Below are 7,559 nucleotides of genomic sequence, written 5' to 3'. Positions count from 1 at the left end.
TTCCTCCAATGTGTTAGTGTACTGCCCCCCCCTCCAATGTGTCAGGGTACTGTCCCCCCACTTCTCCCTCCAATGTGTCAGTGTACTGTCTCCCCACCTCTCCCTCCAATGTGTCAGTGTACTGCCCCCCCCCCCCCTCCAATGTGTCAGTGTACTGTTCCACCCCCCTCCCCTTCCCATGTGTCTTGCAGCTTTCTAGGTCCGGGAGCTGCGCTGCGGCCCCCGCCACCTCCCAGCTCTCAACAGCCCCGACATCGCCTGCACACTCCCGCTCGCTGGTCTCATCCTCTTGGTGTCCTCGTTCCAGCGGCTGACTTTCCACCTGCAGTGTGCTGAGCTGCCGCTATGTTACCGGATGCTGAGGAGATCTTCGGGACCATGACCCATGCCACTGAGCGAGGACCAGAGGACCTGCCCATCAGGGTAAGTGGTGCTTTGAGGGGGGAGATTGCAGGGACCACATGGCAGCCTCAATCTTGCTGCATGCACGCTTACCAGCTGCACCTCTGGGGGGTGGTTACGGTCAGGCACTAAGGGGTGATGTTAGATTTAGCTTGCGGGACTGGATCCAGGAACAGCTCCTGGATGCTGAGCAGGATTGAATAGCTTGTCGAAGTCAAAAATATTACATAGAAAGAACATACAAACTCTACACACATATAAGTCGCTATACTTGCAAATACACGCAGCGAGCACAGCAATATATGGTAACACATGCATTTACACGGACATGCCACAGAGATGGATTCGACACTTATTTCATACAGTACATAATTATAATAATATCAAGCGCCAGACATCATAATGATTTAATATTATATAATGACGTCATGTATGTGTATTATTTGAACGAAGCAAGATAGACCTGTCATATTTACTATTAAAGCAACCAGATTAATGTGTAGATTCATTTGATACTTGTTATTAAGTTGTAGGACATTGCAACAAGGAGTTATGATTAAATGTATGAAAGCTAAAATCACTCTTATTAGGATAGTGGACAGGAAGCTCAGGCCAGCCCCTTTTGATGTCTTCAAGGCTGAACCTGTTAAGCATACAAATAGACTAGTGACTCATCATGAATGAGAAAGTTCCCTCCCCCAAAACTAGATCACACATTGCAGAGACACACAGTTCTCAGTTGCTGTTTTTGTCCCACACGATGATGGAGTGCCTGCATGATTTTACAGAGAGAGAGAGAGTGATATGGAGGGACGGATATATTAAGAGAAAGATATGGAAATTGTATCGCTGGCCTGTAACTGTATGTATTTTGTATTGACTGATTACTGTATAAATTGTAACCATGAAACTATATGTATACTGTACATTGTAATATATTGAATCCATATCCTTTTAATAACAAATATATACATCAATGAGCTTTGGAACTCAGATAATGTGTGGGTGTATTGTTTTCTCTTATGGGATGCAGTGTTTTGCGTTGTACAGCGCACTTTTATCGTATATGGTAATAAGATGCGCCTGGTGTCTGCAGTATATATTAGAGTGAGCATTTAAATATTTGTTAGAAAGCAATTTGGTATTTACAGATGGGAGCTCTTTCGGGATATCATGGTCTTAATGATGCACTGTACATTATAAACGCGACGCTGTGGTCGATCAGCTTGTGGTGGACGCATCCTGACGCTGAGAAAATCATATCCGTGTGTTCTGTTGTGTTATCAGTAAGCCAATGATATGAAAATTCAAGGGACAATGTGTTTCTCATAATATTTAAGATGCTAAAATTTATTTTTATTGTTGCAAAACAAAGTTCAAATAAGTCATATTGTGTTTGATTCAGATTGGATTGTTTATCTGTTAAGTAGATTTAAAAGTACATTTAAAAGTTGCTGCATAGCCTTGATATACAGTAGTTTTTTGTTTTTTTAAACTCAGGCCTAAAATAACTTCTGGTGCTGGTATAATGTGTGATTTCTTTGTGACAAAGGAAGCCGCATGGTCTGCCCTCCATTTTGGACTAACCACATGGCCTGTCCACCATCTTGTGTAAACCTCATGGATGTGGAAGGGGAAGGAACAGTGGCCATTTTAGGAAGGTCACTTTCTAAATAGCTGATTTTCAGTCTGCTCAGAACAATCAGTTTCCTTTGTCACATCAAGCACCATTTATGAGTTACCAATGCATTTATTTAACCCATGCCATAGTTAATTACAAATAGTTTCAATTGGGCCTAGTGAGTGTAAATGGTGAGATTAATGCTTGGCTTGGTGTAAGAAATTGCACACAGAAAAGGGAAAGAAATGGTTTTGGTTTTTTTCTTTTCTTTTTCCTTCCAAGACTTGTAGAATCTGCTTACTAGGGAGGATAGCCATTGAAATGCAAATTAACCTGTGTAACTGCTTTTTTTTTTAGCAGTGAAAAGCAAATAGCTTTGATATACAAATAAGAGGTAAGGTGTCACATAGAAGGCTAGTGAATGGTACATATATATATTATAATTATGTGTATATTTATATCAGTGTATGTTCTGCAAGATAGCTATCCAATCTGAATCATATCATTTAAATTATAGATTATTGCAGTCATTATAGATCTGTGTGAAACCGGATACATTTGTTGCTATATAGGTAAATTTGAAATAACAGTATTTAAGGAAGTAAGTGTAAAGACACAAATGCAGGTCTGCATAAAAGTTTATACAGAACAAGTTGTGTCTAGTGGGCAATAGTAATTAGTATTGCTCACATTTATAGAGACTGTGTGGTTTGTTGAATTGCGTACACACATTGGTACACGTGGTATGGAACGTGAGGACAGCGTACGAAAATGTGCACGTGGCGCAAGGCCGCACACGTGGCATAGAGGTACGCACGGTTGCGTAATTACGCAAGTTTGCATAGGGTTATGTGCGCATAATAAAACCACACGATAGTTCGTTTAGTTAAAGGTGGGACAGTAGCCATGCTACAATAGCACAAAACTACCCAGTTTCTAAAGCAGATTATTATAAAACTTTTGTTTAAACTGTATTGCCTCTGGGGGTAATACTGCCAATCTGAACGAGTGAAAATTTTCTGTACAAAAAAATAAAGTGTATTTGAGTGAGCGAAAGTGGAGTGAGTGAATTTGAACCCTGGAAATCGGGTCCCGTGGTACACCAGGCGAGTGGAGGCTTGGTGGCGTGAGGCGGCTGACTCACGTTAATATACATTGAAATACATAAGTCGTGAGGAGACTTGCACAGGAGCATGGTAGGGAATTGTGAATTGTGAACTTTGTGACCCATATAGTTTTTTTGATACGCTCCGGCTGAGGTTTCGCAGCTTGTGATTCGATTCCAGTGGTCGTACGGCAGATCGGTAACAAGTACCTATACTCTGTGCGATTGGACCGCGCGTTTGTGGGTGCGATATATAGCGCAACTTGATACCCCTTTTACGAGCTTTTGCGTAAAATCGCAGTATCATTAGCGCTGTGTACAGCATACGCAAGCGTGATTTGTGTACAAGTGCATAAAGGGAGTTTTCGCTGGTCTCTCTCAGGAAAATCTCCAACGACAAACACTTTACTGGAAAGGGTAAGTTATTCCTAAAAACTTCCAGTAAATATAGGTCAATTAGGGGTCCTAGGTTGGGTACATCGCCTTCGCTATCGACAGTGTATGGTAGTACTGGCCAACGTGGGCGAGAGTGGGTGGAAGCGCTCGGAGAACTTTCACCGTCGCCTTATATTGAGTATTTTGGTGTTTGTGGGAAAAGGGCCACAATTATGGGAGCCAGTTGCTCAACTAAGGGACGTTTAGCCAGGGTTCAGGCTGAAGTGCCGGGGCCGAGAGGGTCAGCGAGGTTTATTATGTGTGAAAAATATGGTTCACACACGGAGGCTTTTTGCAATGAATGGTTACGTATGACCGACAAAGATAGGGTACCATTCCCTAAGGTGGGCAGCTTTGAGCCAGAGGTACTGCAGAATGTAAGCAGTAAATATGTCTTCTTAAATCCAGAAAACAAAGGGTCAGACATACAAATTGTTTAACAAGAAAGGGAGGGAATACCGCACAGAATATAGTAAATATAAGTGAGTGATATTCTAAAACCAAAATCAAATGATTGCAAGAAAACAATGTTTTCTAATTCTGATATTGCTTGGTGGTGCACCCTGAGTCAGTATGAGAACATAGGACAATAAGGAGAAAAGAAGACTCTTTTGTGGGCACACTCTTAACTTTAAATGAATATAGGAATTAGTCAGAATAGATTAAAAATTCAAATTTTAATAATTCAACAGAATTTAAGATGATCAGTGGTTCATAAAGAAAATAATGGTCAAAAAGATAATAATATATTCAAATAGCACAGAGTGCTGATACAAGATGGAAACTGAATTCCGGCTGACGGAAGAGACTCTGAATGTTTGTAAACAAATAGTTTAAATTTTAGACGGTACGTTCTACTGATAAACAAAACACTGTTTTATGTTCCCTGTCAGGGTATAATTAATACAAATAATACAGTCTGGATACTGGTTATACTTATAGGTAGTATAAGGGTGGAAAGTAAGATGGCAGTGTGAATCTTCTGTCAGTGTTAGACACTGTGTATGCTAAACCAATAAGCTCTACTAAACTGAGTATTCCTCAATGGTCACCCACTTGAGTACTGACCCAGCCCAACACTGATTAGCTTTCGAGATCAGACGGCTTCGGGCGTTTCCAGTGTGGTATGATAGTAGAGAGAATGAACAATAATTGGAAGCTCTGGAATCACTGATGAGAGTTCACGAATTTACATAGTTATTCAGGACAGATATCCGAGATAGAGGAAACCAGATGGATCTGCTGCCAATGTTAGACAGGGACGTGGCCCTGAATCAATGGGGAGAGTCCACGAAATAAAGAAAAGAAAGAAATAAGTAAACAATGCTTGTAATTTTGGCAATAATGGAATGAATTGTAACATCAATTCTATAATTGGCTGGATTCCTATAACATAGTAATCAGAAATTGCCTAGGTATAGGATGTCTGAGATAAAAAGACAAATGGAAAAAGATAACAATGTAACCAGCAGACTATATAAAAGTATCCAACTGCAGGATGTTAATAATAAAGGAAACAGAAACAGATAACAAGGAGACTGTAGCCAAATTACAGTGGTGTATCCTGACTAGAACAGGTCTATTAGGGTTTTGATTAAATCACTGCCAATATCATAATGCATGTACAATGAATTTGTTTGCTTAACTGCGCAGTGAGTCCCTTTTTGTTCGGATAAGCTGCCGCACTTAAAGGTGACCAACCTCCAAATAGAAACAAAAAATACAAATTTGTGCTGCGCTCAATCCTGGTGATTGTAATGTGCTTACCCCTCAATTTATTATCACTAATTGTCTGTATGGTTTTAGGTACAGTATAACCTACACAGGAAGGTGATATATGAGACAATAGCTTTTATAGTTGACCAGTGTAATTTATAAAGTATAGTATATACCAGATCGTGGATGAAATAATTATGTGGCAACTGTATTTTTTAAAGTGCTAAGCTCCGTTTATTTAGGCAATTTAGTCCAGTATTGTCCATATAATTTCTCAATGTCACCCTTTCTTAATGCGGCGTCCCGCATGCAAGTTTCACCAGATTCTACTTGGTACAGTCTTTTGAGTACTCAATTGCTTCTGCAGTAATACTGTAAAAGGTACTTGAGTCTTCACGGTGTGGAGCACTCAGTGTTCATTCATATGGTACACAGACACAGTGGTTTCCTCCGGACTGGCTTCCTCCTCTCACCCTGGCTGTCCGTGGTGCGTCCTGCTTCGGACGTTCCCCGTGCGCCAGTCGGTTCGATTGAGCAGCCTGTCTGAGGCAAGGGAGTCCGGGGGGCGCTCTACGGAGCTGCTCACCAGGCTAACCTCGCCTCATACGGACACTCACCTGTTGTCTTTTCCCGATGATGACCCGAGTTCCGACACCGACTTCTTCCTCCGTTCCTCGTCCTGCGGTTGCTTAGTTACGAGCGCGCTCTCTGAATGTCCGGGTCACGTGACCAGTTCTTTCATGGATCGTCTCGTCCCCTCTGCTCTGTGTCACCATTCTCCCAGAGGAAGGCCTGACAGAGGCTGAAACGCGTTGGAGGCACCACTGATTTTATTATCCACATTTCATTTATCATTGCCGCATGGAGCAGAGGGGACGAGACGATCCATGAAAGAACTGGTCACGTGACCCGGACATTCAGAGAGCGCGCTCGTAACTAAGCAACCGCAGGACAAGGAACGGAGGAAGAAGTCGGTGTCGGAGCTCGGGTCATCATCGGGAAAAGACAACAGGTGAGTGTCCGTATGAGGCGAGGTTAGCCTGGTGAGCAGCTCCGTAGAGCGCCCCCCGGACTCCCTTGCCTCAGACAGGCTGCTCAATCGAACCGACTGGCGCACGGGGAACGTCCGAAGCAGGACGCACCACGGACAGCCAGGGTGAGAGGAGGAAGCCAGTCCGGAGGAAACCACTGTGTCTGTGTACCATATGAATGAACATTGAGTGCTCCACACCGTGAAGACTCAAGTACCTTTTACAGTATTACTGCAGAAGCAATTGAGTACTCAAAAGACTGTACCAAGTAGAATCTGGTGAAACTTGCGTGCGGGACGCCGCATTAAGAAAGGGTGACATTGAGAAATTATATGGACAATACTGGACTAAATTGCCTAAATAAACGGAGCTTAGCACTTTAAAAAATACAGTTGCCACATAATTATTTCATCCACGATCTGGTATATACTATACTTTATAAAATAAATTACACTGGTCAACTATAAAAGCTATTGTCTCATATATCACCTTCCTGTGTAGGTTATACTGTACCTAAAACCATACAGACAATTAGTGATAACAAATTGAGGGGTAAGCACATTACAATCACCAGGATTGAGCCAGCACAAATTTGTATTTTATGTACAATGAATAATACTGTACATTGTGATATAAAAATCAATGAGTATTACTGATATTAATGTAGCCAGCGCACTGGCAGTACATTTGATTTCACCTGCTTGTGTGAACAATTTATTATTTTCTTGTTTGAATTAGGTTACATTCGCGGTTTTCCAGGCAATAAGCTGTTTTTTCCAGCATTGCCAGCTACATTAATATCAGTAATACTCATTGATTTTTATATCACAATGTATTATTCATTGTACATGCATTATGATATTGGCAGTGATTTAATCAAAACCCTAATAGACCTGTTCTAGTCAGGATACACCACTGTAATTTGGCTACAGTCTCCTTTGTTATATGTTTCTGTTTCCTTTATTATTAACATCCTGCAGTTGGATACTTTTATATAGTCTGCTGGTTACATTGTTATCTTTTTCCATTTGTCTTTTTATCTCAGACATCCTATACCTAGGCAATTTCTGATTACTATATTATAGGAATCCAGCCAATTATAGAATTGATGTTACAATTCATTCCATTATTGCCAAAATTACAAGCATTGTTTACTTATTTCTTTCTTTTCTTTATTTCGTGGACTCTCCCCATTGATTCAGGGCCACGTCCCTGTCTAACATTGGCAGCAGATCCATCTGGTTTCCTC

At 41.2% G+C, this 7,559-nt stretch overlaps 1 pseudogene; it reads right to left on the bottom strand.

Annotated features, from left to right (window-relative positions):
* Window positions 1-4,582: 4,582 nt before the first annotated feature.
* On the bottom strand, window positions 4,583-4,701 carry LOC134912408 (5S ribosomal RNA; annotated as a pseudogene).
* Between the last annotated feature and the right edge of the window lie 2,858 nt (window positions 4,702-7,559).

The sequence above is a fragment of the Pseudophryne corroboree genome, chromosome 4 (genome assembly GCF_028390025.1).
Source record: "Pseudophryne corroboree isolate aPseCor3 chromosome 4, aPseCor3.hap2, whole genome shotgun sequence".
NCBI classification, from domain to species: domain Eukaryota; kingdom Metazoa; phylum Chordata; class Amphibia; order Anura; family Myobatrachidae; genus Pseudophryne; species Pseudophryne corroboree.
The sequence above is the reverse complement of the archived record's forward strand: the minus strand, read 5'-3'. Positions and strand labels throughout refer to the sequence as shown.